Source organism: Choloepus didactylus, chromosome 9 (genome assembly GCF_015220235.1).
Source record: "Choloepus didactylus isolate mChoDid1 chromosome 9, mChoDid1.pri, whole genome shotgun sequence".
NCBI classification, from domain to species: domain Eukaryota; kingdom Metazoa; phylum Chordata; class Mammalia; order Pilosa; family Megalonychidae; genus Choloepus; species Choloepus didactylus.
Window position 1 is genome coordinate 9188201 of NC_051315.1, and position 25802 is coordinate 9214002.

The following is a 25802-nucleotide window of genomic DNA, read 5'->3' on the forward strand; positions in this document are numbered from 1 at the left end:
GATTTCCTGATTTCAGTCTCCCCCAATCAATCTAAAGTACTCTCTTCAACTCAACATCCACCTATAGAACTTTTAGCTGTCAACTAATCTCAAGTTGTTGGGTCATCTGTTAACTCTATATTAAACATTTTGAGGAACTGCCACAATGTTTTTTCAAAGTGACTGTATCATTTTGTATTTCCACCAACAATATATGAAGGAACCAGTTTCTCTACGTGTTCATCAACTATTGTCTGTCTTCTTAAAGTAGCCATCCTAATGCACATGAACTGATATGTCACTGTAGTTTTGACTTGCATTTCCCTAATAGATAAATAGTTTGAACATCATTTCATGTGTTTATTGTCCATTTGTATATCCTTTTTGAGATATCTATTAAAATCCTTTACACATTTTAACTGGGTCATTTATCTTTTTTTATTAAGTTGAAGAATTAATTTTATATTCTAAGTAGCAGTTCCTTAGTAAGTATATAAATTTCAATTTTTTCCCATTCTGTGGATATTCTTTTCACTTTCTTTATGATACTATTTTTAAAAATTTAAAAGAAACATTTTTAATTTTGATGTAGTTTATCAAAATTTATTTGAGTTGCATTGTGGCTTGTGCTTTTGGTGTCAAAGACTGAGAATCTGAGAATCTAAGAATACATTGCCTAATCCTAGGTCACAAAGATTCAATTGTATGTTTTTTTCTAAAAGTTTTATACTTTTAATTCTTCCATTTATGTTTTGGGTCCATTTTGAATTAATGTTTGCATTGTATGAATCTGGATCCACAGTAGATTGAGTTACGTGTCCCAGTAAAAATATGTTCTTAATCTAAATCCACATTCCTTTGGGTGAGATACCACTGTAAATAGAATGTTTTGAAGATGTTATTTTTAGTTAAGCTGTGGCCAATTGAATCAGGGCAGTTCTTAAGCCTATTACAGGAGGGCTTACAAAGAGAAAACCACAGGAAGGAGTCAGGAGCCAGAAGTCAATGGAATCTGGAAGAGAAAAAGAGGACACTACTATGTGATGGGAAAGCCAAGGAACCCAAGGATTGTCAGCCAGCCAAAATGTTACCAACCCCAGAAGGAAAGAAGCCTTCTAGTCCCTGAAAATGTGAGCCAATAAATTTATGTTGTTAAACCAATCCATTATGTGGCATTTGTTGTAGCAGCTGGGAAACTAAGACAGGGTCCAACTTCATTCTTTTGTGTGTAGATACCCAGTTACTACCAGAAACATTTGTCCAAAAGACTATCCAGTCCCCCATTTAATTGTCTTGGCTCACTTATAGAAAATCAATTGACCATAAATGCATGGGGTTATTTCTGAAATCTCTATTCTATTCCATTGAGCTGTATGTCTATTTGATTGCCAGTACCACACTGTCCTGATTACTGCAGCTGTGTAGTATGTTTTGAAATTAGAGTATATGAGTAGGGAGTGATAGCTAATTTGTACAAGATTTCCTTGGGGAGTGATGAAAATGTGCTGGAATTAGATAGTGGTGATGGATGCACAACTGTGAATATTCAAAACCATTGAATTGTATGTGATAAATGGGCAAATTCTATGGTGTGTAAATTACATCTCAATAATGATATTTTAAAAGTCAGGAAATACTTTCCAGAGAAGCTGAGGTCTGATCTAGGTTTGGTAGAAGTATCTGGCAGATGGAGAAGAAAATAAAAATATTCTAAGCAAAGGATCCATGGGTACAAATGCAAAGTGGTGTGAGTCTATATGAAGTGTCAAGGAAACTCAAAAACAGTTTTGTATTATTGGAGTATGAAGCAGAAGAAAATATGGGTGACTGTTGCCACAGAGGAAAGGATCAGGTCAGAATACGATTCTAGACCATAGAAAGGCGTTGAGATTTTATCCTGTGGATTGATGAAAAAAATATTTAGGGCAAGTACTACTTTTATCTGTCCTTATTTAGTTGCAAATTAGAAAATATATACATATTCTACAGAATGAATATTTTAATATTTTAAAATACAAACAAAAATAGAAATTTAAAAGGCAAAAATGAACATAAACAGAAGTTATAATGTTTGCTCCTCCCACCCAAGCAATCAAGTTTGCTCCTTATGTATGGACAAACAATTATGGAACCAAATTGTTTTGAAAACAGTGTATCTGAATTTAATTTGCAATATTAAACATACAAGGGGAATCATTTTTAATAATGGAATTTAGTCAGGATGAGATGTTAATTTAGAAGATTTTGAGGTTTAGAGGCCTGTCTGACATACTTCAAAGAAAAGTTATTTGTTAGCCACACATTCATTTTCTCTAGGGGAATCATTTTTAATAATGGAATTTAGTCAGGGTGAGATGTTAATATAGAAGATTTTGAGGTTTAGAGGCCTGTCTGACATACTTCAAAGAAAAGTTATTTGTTAGCCACACATTTATTTTCTCTATCTTAACCCTTCCATTGGCGTTAGTTACCTTCTTTATTTTTAAGGACAAATCTATGCAGAACAGGAAAAAAAAAAAACAAAAAAAAACAAAAAAAAACCACAGTGATTATCCAAATTGGTATGCTTTTGGCTGACTTTTCTCCTGGCTTCAAGAGAAATTATTACTACAGCCACATTAATTAACACTTGCCCTTTTCATTACCTAGTATACTGTAATAATAACAACAACAAAAAACAAAATAAACGAGATAAAATTATGTTGTTCCTTTGTTGTTTGAAGCACTGGAAGATGACTCTTCAGTCTTCTCTTTCCCTTCCTATGTGAGAAAAAAAGCCGCCTATGTCATAAACCAGTATCCAAAGCACCTCTGACCTCTCATTATTTCATTTGCTCTTACTTTCAACTCATATTATAATAGAAGGAAGGGGAAGAATTTTAAGTGCCAGTTTATAATGAATGTTTCAGTTTGCCAGCTACTGAAACATATACCATGCACTGGGTCGGCATAATAACAGGGATATACTGGCTCATGGTTTCAGAGGCTGGAAGGCTTGTTTCCTCCCAGGGCTGGTATCATCTGACTGAGCCAGCAATCCAGAGAAGGAAGATTTCTTGGCTTTCACATCACATCTCAATGCATGTGGCAACATCTTCTTTCACTTCCTGGTTCCGTTGACTTCAGTTTCTCGCAGCTCCCCATGGCTTCTCTCAATGTATCCAATTTCCTTGGCTTATAAAGACTTAAGTCATCTTGGGTGATGGTCCACCCTCATTCAGTTTGGGCACATCTTAACTCAAAACATTTTAAAATTTCCTATTTACAAATGGATTGACCCACAGGACCAGGAATTGGGAACTGAACTTGCCTTTTGTGGGGACGTGATTCAATCCTAACATTTGTTAGTTACTCTGCACTAAACACAGACTTTCACATCCAGAATCTCATTTAATTCTCATGAAAACTACATGAACTAAGTATTTTCTCCCCATTTTACAGATGATATAACAAAGTTAAAAAGAAAAAAAATCACCAAATGGAAAGCAACCAGCCAGGAGTTAGACCCAAGTTCTTTTGATCCTATGTCAGTGTTTATTTATTCACTAAATACATACTTACTGAGCACCTACTATGTTCAGATACTGTTCTAGATGGCAGGCATATACACCTGAGCCCAAATCCTTTATTTCACTTGGGCAGCTGCTATTCATGGGAATAATAAATAACAGCAGAAATTCATAATGCAAGCTTGAGTGAAAATGTGTTATACTAGAAAAGAAAGTAGGAAAAGCAGTCAGAAAATGATTGAGGGATAAGAGCACCAATTTATTTCAATAAAAGAAAGCTTCTCTGACTGTGGTGACATTTGGCAGAGATTTGAATAAAGTGAGGAGGGAGCCTTGCCTAGATGTGGTTTTTGAGTACTCCACACAGAATACTCAAACAAGTGCCAAGGCTTGTACAGGCACTTAGCCTGCCTTATTTGAGCAAGAGCAAGAAAGATGGAGGAGCTGGACTGGAATGAGCAATAGGATGTGAGATGGGGAAGTGGGCAGGGCCGGATCAGGTGGCATTTTGAAGGTCAAGATAAGCACTTGAGATTTAACTTTAAATGTGGGGTAAGCCATTGTAGGGCTGTGAACAAGGGAGGGTTATGATCTGATTTAATATTTTAAAATATCACTCAGGAATAGAAACAGGGTATTGGGGATTGAATCATGTACCCCCAAAAAAGACATGTTTGATTTCTGAGCCCCAGATCTGATGGTGGGAAACCCTTTTTAAATAGGACTTTTGAAGATGCTTTTGTTAGTTAAAATGTGGCCACACGGAATGAGTGTAGTCTTTAAAATAATATAGTTGAAGTCTTTATAATACAAACAAAGAAAATTGGACACCAAAGTAGAAGCCAGAAGGTGTGGAAGCCACAAGCCAGAGATTAACCACAGGAGGAAACGAGGGACATTGCCCTGCGATGCAGGCAACCACCAGAAAGCTACCAACTCCGGGAGAAGACATGGCCTTGCCAACATCTTGATCTTGGATTGCAATCCTCCAAAACTGTCAGTCAATAAATTCCTGTTGCTTAAGCGAACCCATTGTTTGGTATTTGTCATAGCAGTTCTGACAAACTAAGACCAGAGCCACCCATTGGGAGTCTCTAGACAAAAGTTGCTGCTGCTGAAAAACACAGCAGTGGAAGGGAGTGAGAAGTAGAGAGACTGGAAATATTTAATGAAGGAAGAACTGATATCTGTTAATGGATTGCATTTGTGTGTGAAACAAGGAAACATAAAATAGCTTATTCTTACTTAAGTTTAATTTAGTTTTGTTTGAGCAACTGGGTAAAGGGTACATCTAATAAATGTAGAAAACTTGGGAATTTATATATTTTGGGGTGTAGTGAGTTAAGAATTCTGCTTAGGACATGCACAACGTGAGTTGTCTCTTAGCCATGCAAGTATGGATGTAGAATCAGCAAAGGAATATGGCATATTTCATTGATTCCGAAGTTTATTTTCTTTACACACTTTAATATCCCTCTAAAGTTGAGACATCTTCTACATCTGGTGTTTCTTCAATCACTGATAGTCAGTGGTGAGAGTGATATAGTTGCCATTGTTCTGTCAAGGCCAAACTTAGTCATAAGCTGGTTGTATTTTTAGGACTTCCATTAAGTTCTATGCATTATTAATCCTCTGCTATTTAAAATACTTTCTTAAATAAGACGTGAGCCTGGCAGTTCTTTTCAACTATAATCCCCTGTTATTATACCCTATGGATGGAGCCCTATTGATATGGTAGTAAAATATGGAGAAAAGGGAAGTATTAGGAGACAAGAAGGATAGAAGTGTCTAGAGTTTGGTATTTCACAACTGGGAACACAGGTTGGACTCTAATAAAACCCACACAGCCTAAGCTATCATTAAATAATTTCCTTTGAGGGAAGACATTTATTAAGGAAAACACTCAGGTCATATTTCCAAATGGTTGCTCTTTTACTACCCATGCCAGAAGCACCACAATTTTTTTCTCTGATCTTCCCAGTAGAAAACTGGTGTGGCTCTTAGAGGTAAAACTCACAAAAGTATGGGGCCCCCTCTACAGCTGGGTTTGCAGGAGTTTTAGTTCTCTCAAGCTAGTCCACTGCTCTGGCTCCAGCAGTTAGTCAATTACTCTTTAACTATTCTCACCAGCAGTGACTCCAGCAGTGGTGTCTGCTACTGGTAAGCTGTGAGTCTCTTTATCTGCCTTTCTCTCTACTTCTAGGGGAGGTGGTTTGCCCTGTGACATTAATCCACTGATGGATCTAAGAAGAGTTGTGAATTTTCACTTTTTCAGCTTTTTCTTATTGAGAAGGCAGTCACAATGGCTTCCAAGCTCTTGGACATGCCAAGGCAGAAATCTAGAAGTTTGCCTTCCTGGTTTTTCCTCTGAAATATTTGGGATTTTTAAACAGGTAAATTATATTTTAAATCAGGACTGGATGAGATCCTTGGGGGCAGAAGGATAGAAAGAGAAGAAGCCTAAAGCTTAGCCCTATAGTATGCCAACATTTATAAGTCATAAATATGGAATAGAAATAGCAAAGGAAAGTGTAAAAGAGTTGCCTATTAGACAGGAAGAAAAGTGGAAGGGAGTGATATCTTAGAAACCACAAAAAGTGTATAAAAAGGAGGGAGATAATCAATTGGATTATCAAGATATATGTCATTAGTGACCTTGGAAAGGACAGTTTCATGGGAGAGGCAGAGACAAAATTTTAACTGGAGTGACTTGGAGAAAATAAGAGATGAGGAAGTAGAATCATAGAAGAGAAAAACTTGGAGGAGTTTTACAGTGTCATCTATAAAAAGGGGGATAATGTATGCGTCAAGGGAAGTATTTTGTTTTAGGATGGAAAATCCCACAGCCTCTTTATAACTGATCATAATGTCTCAAAGAAAAGAGAAAATCTGATGATGTATGAAGGAATGGAGATAATTATGGGAACAAAGTCATTAAGTAAATCAGAGGGGATGAGATTTGGCACATAAGGATAGGTTTGGCCTTGTATGGAAACAGAATTCTGCTTTTGCTGCATCCAAGGGCCTTCTTCATATGATTAGAGGGGATATAGTCCACCTATGCTTATGGGAAGCAGAAGGATCTAAGGGTCAGCGACTTAGACTAAGCACTAAGGTGTCCCATGCTCCCACCTACCTCCTCTTTCAAATGCATGGCGGCCCACCATGTGTCTTTATATAATGCTAACAACACTATAGGAACTCTATGGAAGCAGGGATGCCAGACCTGTTTGAAAAGCTCAAAATGCTATCCCAAATGCGAGGTGCTATTATTGCTCTCCATTGAACTGCTATCAGCATCATCTTCTCATCCGTGTGCCAATCTTTCTCTGCATGCCACCCCACTAGCACCCAGATTTATTATATTGACAACAGTAAAAGGCGTTTCTGGAGAAGAAACCATGTGCTTTATACCGCATGGCTTGCTGCATGCCAGTAGCTCAGACATCAGGACAATTTGGAGCACAATTGGCAATCTGGGTCTCCTGGTGAAACTGTTGTTGGGATGTGATTCTTCCCCCACATCACATGACACCCACTGGAGTGTCCAGCTGTTGGGCTTTGGAGGAATTCATGAAGATCTGGGAGCTAGGAAGAGTCATCTCCATAATGCACCTCCAGAAGCTTGGAAGATGTGAAGGAGTATTACTGAGATTTTCCAAAATTATTTAAGATGTCCTTCTTTCTTTCCTTATTTTCTCCCTTTCTTTCTCCCTCCCTCTCTCCCTCCCTTCCTTCCTTCCCTCCTTCCCTCCTTCCTCCCTTTCCTCCTTCCTTCCTTCCTTCCTTCCTCCCTTTCAACTTCAGATACATGTTGTAAATGTGCTTCTGTCTATTGCTCTCCACTCAATTCTGTAGATATCAGTGGAATGCCTGCATTTCAGGCAGGACTCACAACCTACTTTCAACATTGATATACAAACAAATAGTTTTCTGAGAAGAGCCAAATGTCCACATTTCAGAGTTCTGTGATGGAGAGAATCAATAACCATCTGAACTTCAAGCAGATAACTTGGGTGCCCTGATGTCCGTATTCAGTTTTGAAGGAGGGGTGTGTAAGGGGGGTTGTTCCAGAAAGGGAGACTCAGAGATATAAAATGGCAGTGTGCTGGAGGATTGTAATTTTTTAAACTTGCTACTCTTCTGAAGACTGACAGAATCAAAAATTAATCTTGAGTAGTGCCTGGGTTGGCAGACCCTTCCCTGGTGCTGCTCGGCCCCCAGCTGGGTGCTCCCTCTTCTTCCTCTACCCCAGGGCTATGGGAAGTTGCTGAGGTCACTTTTTGAGAACTCTGGCTACTTAAAGATGCCAGAGGAAAATGCATTGGCCCAGCTGGAAGGAGGTTCAAAGAGCCTGGTGTTTGAGACCCTGGAAGACTGCAGTAAGCCCCATAAAGACCTGACGAAGGAGGTCAAAAGGCTGGCAGGCTTACGGGCCCTGAATGGCATCCACCACTCACAGCCCAGGGAGACCTCTATCTCCAAGCAGCTGGGCCACCAGACACCCAAGGACAGGGGCCCAGGGCAGCATGGGAATGCCCTGTGATCCCGAGGACAGGTGGCCTGGTCCCACGGCACCACAGGCCAACACAGCAGCCAGCACTACAGCCAAGCAGCAGGGGAGAGACTCTGAGGGAGCAGCCCAAGTAAAGAGTCAAGGTTTTAATTAATTCCCATAGTGATCAAAATAACTCCATGAATTCTGTAAACCATTGCATAAATGCTATCATGTAAAAAAAAATTAAAGAAGTGTTAACAATTTTAAACAACTCACTAAAAGTAAATGATGCTGCATCATAAATACTACCTTCTGGGTTACAGAAATTCTATCCACGTATCAGTCTCTTCAAAATACTCAACACGTACATACTGGGGTTTCCATAAATTAATCCATACAAAATCCACATTGAGTTAAGCTCTCGTGTCGAACATTTACACGGATGTTGGGACAGTCTAATGTCACCTCGCAGTTAACCACGAGAGAGTGGGACAGTGGGCAACAAGAACGAGGCTGGTGGGCACTGGGGGCTCCAGCTCAGCCTAGGGAAGCCCCAGGCCGGGGAACCTGCACAGAGAGGATAGTGGTACTTTCCCTTGCTGTGGTGCTCCTGTCACCAGGGTGCCTCAAAAGAGCCTGAGTCGAGGAGCAGGGTTGGGGGATGGATGGCGTGCCCCGTGACTGTCCCTCCTGGCTGTTCTCTGCTCCACCCACGATGGGCCTGAGCAACTGCAGAAGGGAGCTCACCCTAGCTGGGGACACACTGTCCCCCGACTCCCCAAACCTCAGCCCTGGAGACCCCACTCCTGAGAGCAAACCAGTGGCCACTGGAACTGACTGCAGTAGCTTATAAATAGACCTAAAGCTTATTCTTAATTGTTTATAATTTGAAAATGTCTAGGATAGAGGTAGAGAATAAACAGTCTCCTGTTATCCCAAAGAAGACCAAAGACCAACAATGAGAAACAAGTGCATAAATATTAATAAAAATGAAGTCTTAAACCGTGATGACAGTAGCACAAAGTACACGTACTTTCTAAGTGCTGAGCTAATGAGTCTTTCCCACTGGGATTCAAAACACGACAGGTTCACCAACTTCCACGTCCACCGCTCCCCACGTGGCACCCAGCCACAGGTTTCCTTTCTTGTCTCTTTTCCGTGAAAAAGGCTGTTAATCTGCTGATTATATTAAATACATTCTAATTTGGTCACTGATAAAAATTTTTACCTAGTCACTCTGTACTTTTAAAAAATGCTATTAAAAGTCTTTGGCAAAGTCAGTGCCAGACAGAGGGGACGAGACTGTCCCCACCTCCCGCCTCAAGGGCAGATTCTGAGACTCGCTTGGGACCACCTAGATCTTCAGGGAAACAGCCAGGTCCCGGCAAGCCACAGGCAGCTGTCAGGGCGGGGTCCTCGGGAGGCGGCCGGCCACGTTCCCGGGCCCTGACCACGGCGGGCCGCGCCCCGCGCTGCCCCTCCTGCAGCGTGTCTGCCCGAGACCGATGGGGACCTTGCTGGCCGCACGAGTGAACCCTGATGACAGTCAGTGGACGAGCAGTCTGGTGACAGAGCCACGCCTGAAACCCGGAACAAGCTCTGCATCGCGTCGGTCCCTCACGTCCCGACAGTTGCGGGCGAGGGTGGCCCCTGGGAGGCTCCCGGCCGCCACACCCCTCCTCCGCCTGCAGGGGGTCCCCGCACGGCCTCTGCAAACCCGCGGAGCGCCATCGCCTGGTACAGCACGCAGGAACCGCGCCACCAGAGCAGTCTCCAAACACTGTCCAGAGACTCAGATCCGTCCCTTCCGATGCATTCTTGGTTGGAATCAGACTGTCTTCCAAACCTCCAAGGAAGAAGAAAAACCAAATATCCGCATTTCCTTCACTTCCCTTCCGAGGCACGGCCTGTGGCGATAGCGGCCACAGCTCCCGCAAACGCGCACGAAACCCCTCGACAGCACGTCCAGCAATGCACGGGACACGAGTTCCTGTCATGAAATTAATTGCACTGTTTATAAATATTATTTGTTTGCACTTAATTTGAAAACTGTAAAAATCCTAGGTATTTTTCACCACTACTAGATAAATGCTCATTTAGTGAGTGCAAACTCCGGAAATTGAAATCTATTTGTCATACTGTAAATTAACAATAAACTGATATGAAATAACAAGTTCCTTCCGTAAAATTAAAAACCTAAAAAAAGTAATAATCTTGGTACGGGATTGTATCTTTTCATTTTTCTGTCATCTAACCAAGGAAATTGTGCATAAAAGATGTGTATGGATGTGCTCAACATGGAGAAGCATTGTTGCAATCCCGTTCTAGGAAGGACTTTCCCTCAGTTGCAGGGTGTGGCCAGTAGACAGGGTCCAGCTCTCAGCAAGTTGGGGCCTGCCTCAGCTACGAAAGCTGCCTTACCACATATCGTGCCCTCCCTGGGGTAACCCACTGGTGGTGACTGAGCAAGGTGGGGGTACCAAGGCCCACCTTTTTGTCCCAGTGTGAGACAATACCTAGAGACAATACTCCTGCAGTACACACCAGTTGGCTGAGGCTTTGTGGGCCTGTATGCAAGTCCAACTTCTCCTTCCACAGGCATCGATCCCTAAGAGCATCTTGTGCTTTAATCTCTATGTCTGCTTCTGGAAAACCTAGTCTATGACCAGGAGTGCAGGTGGTGAGCTGTGTTTTAGCCCTAGAGGAAAATATGTGTTGTTAAGTGGTACTGCTTTTGTTTTCTGTTTTATTCAATCATCCTTAGTGAATACAAATTCCTCCTAGGATGATTTAAGCTGGGTTTTTTTATTTTTTTATTTTTTTATTTTTTTTGCATTGTACTTCCTTGAGTCCATCAGGTGATTTTCTGAATGAGTGGCAGCTGAAACGGTGACACTGAAGGGCAGGAGCATGAGGGAGAAAGTGTTTGAGGAATGAGGAAGCTGTCAAACAGAAAGGCCTAGAAGGAGTCCTGAGGTGAGCAGTGTGGCTGTTCTCTGGGCAGCTGGGGGTTGGGGGATTTTACGATGGGAGACAGAGCATGCTGCAGGCTGGGGTGAGCCAGGGGTTATCTCCATAACGCCTGTAGGCGCTGCCTTGCCTGTAATAAGAGCTCAATAAATGGTGGCTATTCATTGTTGTTTTCTTTTGTTTTCATTGTGCTTATTATCAGAAATGCAAGAGAGAAAGACTGACAAAGACATGCTTCACCTACTCTGTAACTTTGCCTAGGGCCAGCCTCCTCGCCCATTGAAATCTAGGAAGAAATTGCTTAGCATCAGTAGTTAAACAAAAATAAATGAATAAATTGCCTGTAATTTTCTACAAAGTCTTTACACAAATGCAAAAATGGGGAAATAAGCAAAAGAAATTAGAAATGATAATAAAAATTGAGCTAATGAGCATGTAAGAATAAGTGATGATTCATTCTTTTAATTGCCATACAGAAGAGAATTGATTCAGGCCATCTGCAGAGGAGGTAAGTGAAGAAAAGAAAAGGAGTATGAATACCAAAAATTATTTCAAAGGCATCAAGATAAACTTAGATAAAAGGCTGGTGAAATATAGAATTTTATATAAATATTCAAGGGATGAAAAGCCATGAGAATAAAATCCCTCCAGTCTGTAGAGATAACTGGATCTGCTTACAAGGACTCTTACTGTGTGAGTGTATTCCTATATCTGTATTCTTAAGAGACATTAACAATCTTTTTTCTATTAAATGATTTTGAAGGTTGTTAGGCAAGTAGTCTCCAGTATATATTTCTTCTAAACTTAAAGTCATAATCATTAGAACTGGAAGTTTCTCAGTCATCGTTTAGTACAAGCCCTTCATTTAAAAACCAGTGATACAGAGTATGAGGGAGATAAAGTGATTTATATTGACTGACAGAGGTAACAGAACCAGGGCAAGAGCTTTGGTCTTGAATTCCAGGCCAGCATGCTTTACCATATTCTAAGCTGCACAATACCATTTGGACGCAACTGAGAGATGTTTCTGTTTCTCCATCACACATAACAAAATTCTCATTACCCCAAACAGTGTCAGGAAATAATTCAGGGGGGTGCTAGTAAACTGGCTCTCTCAGTAGGGAGGAAGCCCTGTTACGTGGCTTTGTTGATTTTTGTGATGTAAATATTCATAAATATCCCCATGATGGATGGTTTCAAGGTAACAATGTGACATCATTGAACCCTGATTTGCGAAGAGATGGGAATTGCTAATGGCAGCCAAAATCTGCCAAACCATTAAACGTGGACAGTGACAATCCTCTACATGCATTCTCAACTTCTCAGCTCCGTCCATGCTCAAAGAGGGCATTTCTCACAGGATACACAGAAAGATAACCAGAAAAGGCACAACAATCAGCTACTGCAATGTGTTTGTAGAACTGACTCTCCCGTGTGAATTAGCTGCTTTTGAGATCTGTGGTAAGCAGCTGGGGAGGGACAAATATGCTCCAAACCTTTAGGAACTAGGATACACGGTGATATGCTACAGAATTGTGTCTCCATTTGTACTTCAACTGCCTGGATCTGTGAAAGCTGTATATTTGATATTTTAGGTTGAAGGAAACTTTCATGTTACCACTGAGCCTTCCTATTCCCTATAACACATGAGAATCACAAGGCTACATACAAAGTTTATTGGCGAGGTAAGACCCAGAATCCAGTCTCTTGACTTCTAAGCTCTCAAATCTACTTCTCTGTACTGACCCAAATAGATTTTTATTTCCAGAAATAGCCCTGGGTTTCTAGGAAACCCTTTTCTCTCCCATAACTCAGAGTGTATAGGATACTTTTCACTCTGGGAAGACTTTTAAACAAACTGTGTCCTAGCTGCTAAGCTCATCCCTCCGTCTCCAATATTGCCTTCTCACATTCCATTCTCTCAACATGGCCATTCTTTCCTTCAGGTCTTCATTCTTCAAGTTACTTATAAAACATTCGCTATACAATAACCTCAAAAGCAGCACTCAGAGTGACCATGGTCTAAAAGGTGAATTAGATGTGTCAAAATCTAACAAAAATTAAAATATTCATAATAATGTCAATGCATATAAATAACTGTAGTAAAGATGTACATATACCTGAGGGGGAGTAATATACTCTTTTTGGTGGACTGTAAAAGTTTTATCAGGTTGAAACCTGATCTGGGCCATTGTAGGATGATTAGGAGTTTACCAAATGTGTTGGGAGAGAGTAATCCAGGCAGAAGAATCAACAGTTTGTGCATATGTCAATATGTTCCTGTCAAGTATTAACAAATGGGCATTCTGTCAAGGAAGAGACACTTGTCACCACCTCTGATGGAGAAGTTCTATCACAAGGAAGATGCCAAACAACAAAATAATGCCTGTCTCCAGGAACAGCAGTCTTAGAGTCTGAGCCCACTCCACGGTTTGCAGGTGCCAGGGTAAGCCACGAAAACATGACTACCACAGCATTTGATGGGGCAATGCTTTGCTCATGTAGAGAAGAGATGCAAGATGAGTTTCACTACTGGGCTTCAGCCCCCCGTGGCCAGTGGCTCTTTCTCCATAATCAAGGCAAGAGATGGTTTGCATGCCCGGGAAGGGAACATGTTACTGCCTGGCCTGAAACTGAAATAGTGGTGGGATTGGCTAGGTCCATAAAACATACTCACTAGCCAAGCAGTCTCCACAAATTTACATATACTCATTGCCAAAGGGAAGGAATGTTCCAGTAGACTACTATCTGCTAGGAGATGTGTTTTACGTCAAGATGCCCCAATGTCAGACCATATTCATCATCTTCCCTACATACAGGCTGATGCATCTAGTTCAGTGTAACACTCTTAGGCTGCAGGGTCTGAATCAAGGCCATGGAGGGGGGATTTCAGAGGAAATTCACAAGAGATATATTTATAATTCCACAACTCTCTTCACGTCATACTTTGAACCACTGTCAAGGTCTCATCCAGTTCCCCTTGAATGTGATCCACTGAAGTGGGAGACGGTCCTTGATAGGCAAGCTCTTTGGGAGGCAAGGAACACTATCAGAGAGTTTCTGGCTCTGACTTATGACCTTGATCCCATTAGAAGAATGGTGCTACCAACTAAAATGCACAATAAAAATAATAACCAATAGTAGCAATAAGAAGAATGGCAAAAGCAAGCAGAAACAGGCATCAAAGGCAAATGATTACAGTACAATGTAAATACTGTTGGGAAACATTCTGGGATATCGGGACTTAATTACTAACGTATGAGGTACTGAAGACTGCATTGGGGTGAGAGAGCTAGTAGGAAAGAGATTTTCCTTTTGGAATGGATTTGCACCTGAGTTTGTTCCTGTGAATTGAGGAAGAAGATACAAAATAGGTAAGCAAAGTGATTGAGATTTGGATCCTGATTGGTTTATAGTAACAAAAAACAATCCCAAACTAGCCATGCATTGTGTTAAAGGGAAAGAGTAGTATTAAGTAAAAGATGACACTACGATTCAAGGATGAAATCAACCATGTGGACCATAAGAAGCGAACATAGGAACTTGGGGTTGGCCATACCTCTGGAATGGCTTCCCAAGCCCAGATGCAGAAAATTGGAAAGTCATGGGCTAGTGAAAGAGGATAACATAAGGGATTTCATATAAAAGGGTTAAGAAAAGTTGGCATTGAGTGACATGGTGAGTAGTCCCATGAGTAAGGGGAGGTCAGCAAGTGAGTGTCCTACAGAGCCCATTCTCCTTTGGCTGATTAGAATTTTTAAAGAGGGATTGAATCAAATCCTGATTGCAGCCTCTGTCTTTAATGGGCAATATGCAGTTTGAACAGGCAATAGATTCTGAGACATTGCTTGAGATGAAATCTCTTATTAGGAAAAATCCTCATTCATGGCTAAATAAAGGGATTAAATAGAATACTAATTAAACTTACATCTTTAGAAATGTGACATATACCCATATTGACTGAGAAATTGCTAAAAGGTGCCTAAGGAAGTGATAATAGTGTTAACAGTTGGCATCAGCTATCAGGAGCAAACTGTGGGAAAACCTAAAAAGCGTAACATTTTAAAAGTCAAGTCTCTGGGTATCATGAACACAATTGAACTAGATATCTGTCCTTAAACATCACCTCCCCATTTCCTTCTTCTATGTCTTGGCTTGTGCATCCACCCTATCAAGTTGCCAAACCTACCCAGGGTCTCTGCTTCTTGAGAAACCCTTTCATGATTCCCATACCCAAGAATGTGTGCATCTGTGTGTCTGCATAGTCAGAGAAAATTGTTTAGACTCCTCATACCCAAGGTCTCCCTAACTGATAGTTTTCTACATAGAACTGTTGCCCATCTTTCCCCACCGCTCACTTTTCTCCTGCTGTTTTAGATCCATAAAGATAACTACTGCAGGCATTTGCCAGTCTTTGTTATGACATAGAAGATAAATGCACATAGAACGTGCTTTACAAATGAATTGAACAGAATCAAATCCAGCATCATCTGTAAAATGGATCCACATTCCTGAAAATTCACTAACTTACTTCCAGCCTTATCATCTTGGATTGACTTGAATTGAATCAAATTCAATCAAACTGAATTGAACTGAATCTTTCTCAAATGATATGCTAGGGATTATTGAAAATAAATACATAAATACATGAATGCACAAATGAATGAAAGATTAAGTAAATAAATAAATAAATAAATAAGCAAACAATAATAATAAGCCCTAAAGAACTTTGAGATTGAGTGCTGCAAACACAAAAGGCATGCAGGGAACTTAACCACTGAGCACCATTGCCCTAACTTGACCATGTCAGTGAACCCCCATAGCCTCAGAATCCTCATTCCCACTGTGGACCTTATAAAATCCAACTATCAGGACTACCTCCAGGAATAAAGTTAATGTATTTAAGTGACAAGTCTGGTGGTGGGCAGATGGTGAGCACAAAACCAGCATATGTGGAGAAAAGCAGGGACTTGATTCCAACATTGGCTTTCATGAGAATTTTGGCAAATTACTTAACCCCCATGAACTGCTGTCTGTTCGTTTGTCAAGTAGAGATGGCAAAAGAGATCTTATTTATATTGCAAAGTTCTTTTTTATGCACTGGGTATAATGAGAAAAAAGTAAATTTCTTTGAGTCAAAGTGGATTTTGGACTTGGACACACTTAGCTATGACCCCCAGTGTGTTTCCAAAACTGCTCTTGAGATTCAGATACCTCGTCTACAAAATGATAAAAACAAACTTGAAAGATCATTGAGAGAATTAAAAATAAAATAGGCTCCCAAGGCCTTCCATGTTATGCCCTTAACAAAAAAATCTAGCTTCTTCTCTTGCATACAAATATAAAATGTGTCTCTCATTCTGAGCAGTGATTCAATTTTATCCAACAAGAAGATTTAAAAAACATGGTTTCCCTCTCTCAACATATCTAATTTCTTGGACAGAGAATTCAATTACTATTTCCAAATATAGCACTCTATGTCTTTGTGATTAACAGCCACAAAATTAAAGAACAACTCAGGCTTCTAATATGTGAGCAATGAATGAATGAATGCATCAATGGATACCTCATTTTTCTCCTTTGCCAGGTATTTTACCAGGTGTTTTTGGATAATACAGCTCATTTAATATAAAGGAAAACTGTTCAGTGATTTAGCCATCTCTGTGCAGTTCTCTTTCCAGGAAACTGAGAAAATTAAATGGATTTAGAATTAAAAAAACAAAACAAAACAAAAAAACCTAGTTGCAGAATCTTACATTGTTTAAATTTTAGTAACCTTACATATTTTTGCTTATTTTGATTTTTTTATTTAATTATAATGGACATATTTATAAATCAGTTTATACAGTTCTACATATTTTTTAAATGACTTTGTTGAGATCTAATTCACATGCCATAAAATTCACCTATTTAAAGTGTATCATTTAATGATTTTAGTGTATTCATAAAGATGTAAATTCATCTCCAGAATTTTAGAACATTTTTATCACCCTAAAACATACCCCATACACATTAGTAGTCATTCCCCATTCCTTCCACCCACACAGTCTTAGACAATCACTTTTCTAGATTCTGATTCTGTAGCTTTGCCTATTCTAGACATTTTATATAAATCATGTAACATCTGGCCTTTTGTGACTGGCTTCTTTCATTTAGCAAAATGTTTTCAAGTTTAATCGATATTGTTGCATTTATGAGTAATTTGTTCCTGTTTTTCACTGAATAATATTCTGTTATATGGATATGCCATGTTTTATTTACCCATTCACAGGTTGATGGAAATTTGGGTTGTTTCCACTTGGGGGTTATAGTGAATAATGCTACCATTACAATTTATGTATAAGTTTTTCATGTTTCATTTGTGTTTTCAACAGTGTTTCATTATGTTTTCATTTCTCTTGGTATATAACTAGAAGTCAAAATTTGGGTCACGTGGTAACTCCATGTTGAACATTTCGATGCACTCCCAAATTGTTTTCCAAACTGACCATACCATTTTACATTCCCAATAGTAATATATGAGGGTTCCAATTTCTCCACATCCTCACCAACACTTTTTACTGTGTTTTGTTTGTTTGGTTTTTTTATGACTATCCTAGTAGACATGAAGTCATATTTCATTGTGGCTTTGATTTACTTTTATCTAATGGTTAATGATGGTAAACACCTTTTTATGTGCTTAATGACTATTTGAATATATTCTTTGGAGAAATTTCTATTCAAATCCTTTGTACAAATTTAATTCACTTATTTTTCTTTTTCATTGAGTTGTAAGAGTTTTTAAAAAATATATTCTGGATATAAGACCCTTATCAGATATATCATTTCAAAATATTTTCTCATTCTATAGGTTGTCATCACTTTCTTGGATGGTCTCACTTACAGTATGTATTTATAAAATTTTGGTGTTGCCTAATCTTTGTTGTTTTCTTTTGTCATTTGGCTTCGGTGTCAAATCTAAGGAAACATTGCCTAACCCCAAACTACAAAGGTTTACTCCTATGTTTTCTTCTAAGAATTTTATAGTTTTGGCTCTTGCTTTTAGGCCTATGATATATTTTGAGTTAATCTTTGTATAAGGTGTGAGGTAAGGATCCAAATTAATTCTGCGGCATGGATATCTATTTACTAGATTTGTTGAAAAAACTATCCATGCCCCATTAAACTCTCTATGCCCCACTGAACTCTCTTGACACTTGCTGAAAATCAATTAACTATCATTATGAGTTACTTCTTATTCTTAACTCTCCATTCTATTCCATTGATCAAATGCCTAGCAGTGTCACAATACTATACTATTTTGATAACTGTACCTTTAAAATTAATTTTGGTATCAGGAAGTATGAATCCTCCAACTTTGTCTTCTTTCTCAAGATCGCTTTGTCTATTCTGGGTTACTTGCATTTTCATATAAATTTTAGGATTACTTTCCAATTTCCTTAAAATCCAGTTGGAATTTTGATAGGCATTGTGTTGACTCTGTAGATTAATTTAGGGTTTTGCTATGTAACAATATTAATTCTTCATATCCGAAGATCTATTAATTTAGATCTTTAATTTCTTAGAACATTTTAAATAATTTTCTATACTTCTTTCATTAAAAGTATCTCTACATTGTTTATTCTTTTTGATGCCATTTTAAATATAATTATTTTCTTGATTTCCTTTTCAGATTGTTCATTGCTAGTGTGCAGAAAGAGAAATGCTTTTTTTTTTATAATGGCAATGCATAAAACAAACTTGCTGTCTCTGGTGATTAGTTATAGTAGTTTCAGTTTTTACTGAATTTCTTAGAATTTTTGATATGCAAGATAATCTTGCCTGTAAATAAAAAGAGGATCAATTATTTTCCAATCTCGATACCTGTGTATTTGTTGCCTAATTGTCCTAGCTAGACCCTTCAGTACAATGTTGAATGGAAGTGGGGAACATGGATATCCCTGTGTTGATCTTGATGTTTGGGAGAAAGCACTGAGTGCATTAATTATAATGTAAGTTATTTCAACATTAAGTCCAATATTAGCCATGCTTTTTGGTAGATATCTTTTATCAGGATATCAGGATATGCTAGTCTTTTCTCTGCTTTCTTAAGTCTTTGTGTTTTTCCAAATGCCATTTCTGCCTTTTTTGAGATGGTTGAGTATGGCTTTTGTCCTTGATTTTACTAATATATGGTGTACTACATTGACTGATTTTCCCATGTTCAAACTACCTTTCATTACTGGGAAATGCCCCATCTGGTTATGGTATATAATCCTTTTTATATGTTGCCAAATTCACTTTGCTAGGATTTTTTTGAGGATTTTGTTCTCTATATTCATAGGGATATTGGCTGTACTTTTCTTTCTTGTGAGGTCTTTGTCTGATTTTAGTATCAGGTTAATCCTGGCCTCATCGAATAAGTTGGAAATCATTCCACCGTCTTCTGGTTCTTGTAAAGTTTTGAGTATGGTTGCTATTCATATTCCTTTGAATGTTTGCTGGAATTCAACAGTTTAGCAATCTTGGCTTGAGTTTTTCTTGGTGGGTTTCTTTTATAAATTATTAATTCAATTCCTTCACTTGTTATAGGTCTATTCAAGTTTTCTATTTATCCTTGAGTCAGTTTTGGAGACTGTGTCTTTTTAGATATTTGACCATTATATCTAAGCTATCTACTTTGATGCTGCTTTCCACAGTATTCCCTTATAATTATTTCTGTAAGATTGGTAGGGCTGTCATCTCTCTCATTTCTGGTTTCAGTCATTTAAATCCTCTTTTTTTTTTCTTGGAAAGTCTACCTAATATTTTGTCAATTTTGTTGCTCTCCCTTAAGAATCAACCATTAACTCTTCTTTTTCAATTTTTAATTTTATTTTGTCCCAAATATTTATTATTTCCTTCCTTCTCCTAGCTTTGAGTTTAGGTTGCTAGTTTTTTCTCTGGTTTCTTAAGGAGGAAGGTTATGTTATTGATCTGAAATCTTTCTTCACATCTCCATTTAACCACTGTTCCAGTCACATACATAGAGTTTTGGTATGTCGTGATTTTATCTTCATTGATTTCAAAGCATTTCATAATTTAGGATTATGTTGCTTATTTTTTTAAATATTTATGAATTTCCTAAGTTAACTTCCGTTTTTAGTTTCTAATTAATCCCACTGTTGTTAGAGAACATACTTTACGTAGTTTCAATCCCTTTAAATTTATTGATGCTTGTTTTATAGCATAGCATATGATTTATCCTGGAGATAGTAAATACTCATGCTATTATGCTTAATTTTTTTTTTAATATGGACCCCTTCATGAATTTGTGTGTCCTCCATGTGTAGGGGCCATGCAAATCTTCTCTGTTATCATTCCAATTTTAGTATATGTGCTGCCGAAGTGAGCACTCTGTTTAATGTTTTTAAGTGGAGTGTTCTGTAGATGTTTGTTAGGTCTAGTTCATTTATAATGTTCATGCCTTCTATTTCATTGTTTATCTTTTGTATAATCATTCTATCCATTACAGGAAGTTGGGTATTGAATATTGCCACTATCATTGATGAATTATCTATTTCTCCCCTCAATTGTAACAGTTTTATTTTATGTATTTTGGGTTTTTTTTTTTTTTTAGAACATATATGCTTATACTCATTATTTCTTCCTGGCAGATTGTCACTTTTATCATTATAGAATTTTCATCTTTGTCTCTAGAAGTTGTTTTTGTTTGAAAGTATATATTTTTCACATTAATATGCCCCTCCCAGCTCTCTTATGGTAGCTGTTTTCATGTTATAACTTTTTCTATCATTTTATGTGCAACTTATTGTATCTTTGTATCTAATGTTTGCCTCTTAGAGACAACATATAGTTGGACTGTGCTTTTTTTTTTTTTAATCTATTCTGTCTATCTGAAGATTTGATTAGAGTCCTTATTATATATAAACCTATTGTAATTACTGATCAGGTAATCTTTCTTTCTACCATTTTCCTGTATGTTTTCTATATATTTTATGTTTTTGTTCCTGTATTCCAACATTGCTGCTTTCCTTTGTGTTAAATGGACATATCATATTCCACATTAATTCTGTTTTTGTTTCTTTTCCTGTATATTTTGTATCTATTTTCTTAGCAGTTGAACTGGGGATTAAAATTTTCATTTTTATTTAAAACACTATAGTTTTTAGAATACAAATTTTTCTCCAATATATCTCTGCTTCCTACCTCCTCCTTTGTGCTATTATTGTCAAAGAAATTGCATCTTTAGTCAATATTAATGCATAAACACACTTTTATAATTAGTGCTTTACTCAATTATGTCAATTCGGATAGTAAAAGAAAACAGTTACAACAAATCCTTTACTGTATTTTATGCTTACTTTTTCAGTTACCTTTACTAGTGCTCTTTATTTCTTTCAGCCTCAAGGACTCACTTACATATTCTAATAGGGCAGGTATGCTAGCAATAGATTCTCTCTGTCTCTAATTTATTTGGGTATTTCTTATTTTCTTCATCATTTTTGAAGAATTGTCCTGCTTACTATAAAGAATTCTTGCTTCATGGTCTTTTACTTTCAGCAGTCCAAATACATTATGCCCTGACTAGGCTTCCATGATTTCTCACAAGAAATCAGTTGTTTATGTTATTTAGGACCACCTGATGTGACAAGCCACTTCTTTACAGATTTCAAGATGTTTCCTTTGTATTTGTTTTTCAACAGTTTGGCTATGATATAAGTTGGTGTGGACCTCTTTGAATTCATCCATCTTGGAGTTTGTTGAGATTCTTGGTTTTGTGGATTAATGTTTTTCACCAATTTTGGAAAGGTTTTGCTATTATTTCTTCAAACATTCTGCCCATTTCTCTCTCTCTCCTTTCTGAAATTCTTATTATGCATGCATCTCTGAGGCTTTGTTCATTTTTCAACATTCTTTTTTTCTTTATATCCTTTGGAATGGATTATTTCAATAGACATGTCTTCAAAGTTGTTGATTCCTCTTCTGTAGCTCGAATCTGATATTAAGGCCATCCTGTGAATTTTTCATTTTAATATTGTATAGTTTGTCTCCAAAATTTGTTTTATAATTTTTATCTTTTTACTTGATATTCTCTATGTGATGAGACATCTTTATCATACTTTCCTTTAATGCTTTGCATTTAGTTTTCTTTAGGTCTTTTAACAGATGTATAATAGCTGATATAAAATCTTTATCCATTAATTTCAACATCCAGGCTCTCTAAGGAACAATTTTTTTAGCTGTTTTTTTCCCTGTGTATGGGCCACACCTACCTATTTCTTTGCATGTATCATATTTTCACATTGAAAATTGAACATGTTACATAATATAATGTAGCAATTCTTAAATTCAGAACCTCCCTTCCCAGATTTTCTTCTATTGCAAATTTATTGTTTTTATTGTAGATGATGTTTGTTTGCTTAACGACTTTGGACTGATTAAGCAAAGTTTGCATTCTTTGTCATGTTTGGAGACTGATGTTTCTGCTCAGTTAGTTGTGTAGTCAGCTAGTAATTAAACATTGATTTCCTTAAATGCTATAAGTTTTCCACCCTTTGCTGAAGGAATTTCTGAGTGCATGTTGATGTATATCTTCAATTTGCAGGCAGTTGACACCTCTGTCACTTCCTGCTTATTCAAAGCCACAAAATCAACCATAGGTGAGAAATTGGGGTCCTCTCACAACTTTTCTGGGCATGCACACAGCCATTCATGCCCTTCTAGTCCCCGGGAATATTTCAGAGCTTTTTTAAGTCCCCCATGGCATATCAGATCTTCTTTTTAGATTTTTGACCATGCTCTTCTTTGCCCCAACTATTACTGCAGCCTAGGATTAGTGTTTTGGGGAAATTCCCAAGTCAGGTCACATAAGGACTGCAAAGTGAGCTTTTTCAGGAAGATGTCAAACAGGTCAAGTAGTAGCATTGCTCTGGTGATGGGACTTTTAAGGATCTCCAAACAGGTTTTCCTCCTCATGCACCCCAAGACTGCTGGTTTTCAAGGATGCTGCAGAGGTGGGGAGAGGATTAGGAAAGAGACAAGTGACAAGGCCACAAAACCCACTGTTCTTACTGGGGTTCAGTGTTCTTCTTGAATAAACACTCCTCACACTTTGGCAAGCTTTTGATTAATTTCCAGAGTTCTGGAAAAGTTGATTTTACCCTTTTTTTTTCTTTTTTTGGCCAGGGGTTCCATTGCACTTATGGAGAAGTGGATTCATTCCCGCTTCCAGATTTCATACACTTTGTTTAATTGGATCTTCATCTTCAAAGTAAGTAAGACAGAAGTCTCACACTAAAAGTAAAATAGAAGAAAACAAGAGAGGTAGAAGAGGAGGAAAAAGGAAGTGACTACAAGGAATGAAAGGAGAACAGCACTCATCTGATTCTCAAGTGTTTGGCTTGCCTAAAATCAAGCATCTAGGAATTGGGCAGAGCCCAAACCTAGGATCTGCATCTTCTAACTTCTTGAACTCTTTCACTACTTATATATAGGAGGAAAATATAAATGACAAATTTTATTTAAAAGTGCAATAAATTAGTTGGACCGATTTAGAGAATAAGAATGGTTCTCTGGACTGGTTATAGTGTGCTTAGGCCCAAACACCAAGAATTTTGTAAACTGACTAATACAGGAGCACTGAGAAAATCTCAGAAGCCTTATCATTTCTCTTGGTCCAGAAGACTTCCCACTGGGGCATGGAGGTAAAATTTTCACTAATTGCTTATGGCATCCATGATGAAGGGGTGTTTTAGAAGTGTTACAAACTTCTTCCTCTTGCACAGGTAATCTCACCCTAATAGTGTTCTGTTTTTCCTTCTGGATTCAGTCCTGATTTTTTTTTTGCATATCTTATTCCATGATAATCCATCTATATCTCACATTATCATGACTTATTTGTAAAATCCTCATCACTCTTCCTTTTAAACTGATTTTTTTTTGAAAGACCTCATTCTCATGTAGTGCCTTCCTTCCCACAAACTGTTGCCTGTTAAGTTCATTCAGACAGCAGAACAAGGGCTTCATTTTACTGATGAGAAAGATCAAGGTCTCCTTAAGTGTTTTCTCCAAAGACCTGATCTCATTAGCTATAAAACCATAATTGAGACCCAGGTCTCATGATTCCCAGAGCCAGTACTCCTCATGTTATCCTATTCCTTTTAATAAGAAAACCTTGTCACTTTCTGGCTATCTTTAGGTCTAGAGGAAAGCACGAATGTGTCTCTGGGTGAAGAGGCCCCTCATCTACATGCCAGATGTTCTAACACAGCCAAGGGTTTTAATGAGGCAGCGATGAGATTGGTATTTTGGATTATGTTGGTTTATTATGATGTGGATGAGCAATTTCCTTAGCTGTCTTTCATACTTCCAGCCCTAAAAATTCAAGGTGTCTAGCAGATAACTTTTGAACTGGGCAAAGTGTACAAATCCAGAGAATTAAAATATTCCTGGGAAATTGTGACTTAAAGCCACACAGTGTTTTGGTTAAACTTATGATAAATAAAATCTAGTAGGCCCAACATGGAGGCTCCCAAGCTAAGCCCCACGACAGCACAACCGAAAACCTAAGTTGGTTTCCTTTTCCTATGAATGCCCAACTTGCCTAAATAAATAAATAAATAAATAAATAAATAAATAAATAAATAACAAATAATAAAAGATTTAAATACAGCTTATCAGTTGTCAGCAGCTATCTTCTCGTTCTTACACCAGTTAACTTCCTCATCCCTGAGCAACCACCTGCTCCCCATATTGTAAGACCCCTCTAAGAAAAATGGAAAATTCACATGAGCCAGTCAGAACATTTCCTCACTGCACAGTGGCCCTATATGAGCATCCCCTTTCTATCCACTTGGTGGCAATCCCTTCTGTTTTCTGAATTTGGGAAACTGCCCAAGTCATGTATCATTCAATAAAGCTCTGAGATCCTAAATTGCATGAACAGTTTTTCTTTTATCAGTTTTGGTGACCAAGAAGGGGCATACAGACAACTCCTGTTGGCTCTGGAGACGAGAAAGACAAGTGAAAGCACCGCTGTACCCTTTGAGTTCTCTGTCCTCCTCCCCGTCTCCAGCTGTCACGGGTGAGTGCCTCTTAGATTTGAGCTCCATTATCTTTGTGTTCAAGCTCTTTGATCTTACCAGCTTTTAGCCCAAAATTTAGCAGGTCAATTTCAGTGGACAAGAAGGCTCAAATTCTAAGCCAGAGTCCCTAACCTGTTGGTGCAATCCACAGTTTCATTTTTGCTTCTGCTGGTTTCTTTGTTCTATGCACAAGTCTAGAAGTGAAATGATAAAGATGGGATCCTCAAACTCTAAAAACTCTGGTTCTCCAACCACTGGCACCTCAGCATATTACATTTCAAAAATTATGGAGCTGGATGCTGTTCCTATCTAATCAAATAGGAAAATCTCACCAAAGACAATGTAGAGTTGAAATGGCCATCAGTTCCAATTGGACAGATTTACTCGTCTCAGAGTTACACTCCAGAGAAAGGGTTCCTGAGTTAGGATAAATGAGATACCTATTTTAATTGGTATTCAAAGTCTACTAAGAAATTACAAGGCTCTAAAAATAGTTTATATAAACTAGTGAATTTTGTATTTCTATGTTTTCTGTGTTTTTATATCTGACTCATGGCTGAAACATGACAAATTAAAGCTACCAGTTCTCTGTTTGTGTTTGTCTGTATGTTTGCTGTATAATATATTCCTACCTCCAGATGGTCTGACCAAATTAATTTATAAAGCTCTTTAAAAGGGCAGTATTCAAATTGTCTTAAAGATGAATAAGCACTTACATGAAAATCAATATTCCTGATGTCCTAGAAATTAAGGAGACCAAATTTCTAATGTGTCCAAGGA

The 25802-nt window shown here is 38.1% G+C and overlaps 1 non-coding gene across 1 annotated transcript; it reads right to left on the reverse strand.

Moving 5' to 3' along the window:
- Positions 1-20222: 20222 nt before the first annotated feature.
- LOC119545086 lies at positions 20223-20330 on the reverse strand. Its single transcript, XR_005219060.1, has one exon. It is a non-coding gene; the product is annotated as a U6 spliceosomal RNA (small nuclear RNA).
- Between the last annotated feature and the right edge of the window lie 5472 nt (positions 20331-25802).